Here is a 980-nt window from a genome sequence, read left to right as displayed (position 1 = left end):
AGGCTTTACTCCTCACTATCTATGTGAATTTGAACAGATCAGGTCACTTCTCTTGGCCTCAGTTTTCTTATCTGTAAAATGAGGAGGTCAGATAAGACAATCTTCAATGTCACTATAAGTTTTAAAGCTATAATCCTAGGTCCCTCTGTTGTCTTAGGCTGGACATTTCATTTCCTTGGGCTTTAATTTCCTCATCTATAAAATGAGAGTGTTAAAAGAGATGATCTTTAAGGTCCCTTCAAGTTCCAAATTCCATTAACTATCATCATTACAATAATAATAATTTGTGCTTGGTTTGTTATGCTACAAAAAGTTCTCTGGCATATATTATCTCATTCAGTCCTCTCAGTGGCCCTGTAGAATGATGTATCTCCCCCTTATAGATGAGGAAACTGAGGCTCAGGGAAAGTAGGCAGCTTGCCCAAGTTTATAGTTATTCAGTAACAGGGGTAGAACACCACACCATGTCTTTCTCACTCCATCCTCAGTACCCTTTGCTAAACATTACTCAATGTAGCAGTCCTTTCAGTGAGAAGAAAAATAAAACTCTATTGCAATGATCAGTCAACCATATATTCTGAAAAATTTGTCTATGGTCAGCTTGGAAAGATATTGAGAAGATGAGCACAGCTCCTGTTCAAGAAAGAGGCACAATTTTAGGAGGCATTCCTTCATATCTCTCCACCACCACAAAGTTCTCTTTTGATGCTTCATAATGGAATGGATGTGATCTGGGTTTCTCCAAGGCTATGTCATCAGAGCACAAGTTCTGACAAATTGAAAAGGCTTCAAGTGGAGAGCCAATGATGAACTGAAGGGCTTAGATCATAAACTTAAGGCTGATATAGAAACAAAATTTAAAAATTATATTTAGTATAGTATTAGTGATTTATTACTTCTAGTCAACTCAATTCAATAAACATTTAAGTGCCTAATGATGCCAGGCATTTTGCTAAGTAAGGAGGATACAAAAACAGGTA

General features: G+C 36.8%; 1 non-coding gene across 1 annotated transcript; it reads left to right on the top strand.

The window, feature by feature from the left end:
• The first annotated feature begins 570 nt into the window (after nucleotides 1-570).
• Nucleotides 571-678, top strand: LOC123243439. Its single transcript, XR_006505964.1, has one exon. It is a non-coding gene; the product is annotated as a U6 spliceosomal RNA (small nuclear RNA).
• The last annotated feature ends 302 nt before the right edge of the window (nucleotides 679-980 follow it).

The sequence above is a fragment of the Gracilinanus agilis genome, chromosome 3 (assembly GCF_016433145.1).
Source record: "Gracilinanus agilis isolate LMUSP501 chromosome 3, AgileGrace, whole genome shotgun sequence".
Classification (NCBI taxonomy): Eukaryota; Metazoa; Chordata; class Mammalia; order Didelphimorphia; family Didelphidae; genus Gracilinanus; species Gracilinanus agilis.
This window is presented reverse-complemented; position numbering and strand designations above follow the sequence as displayed.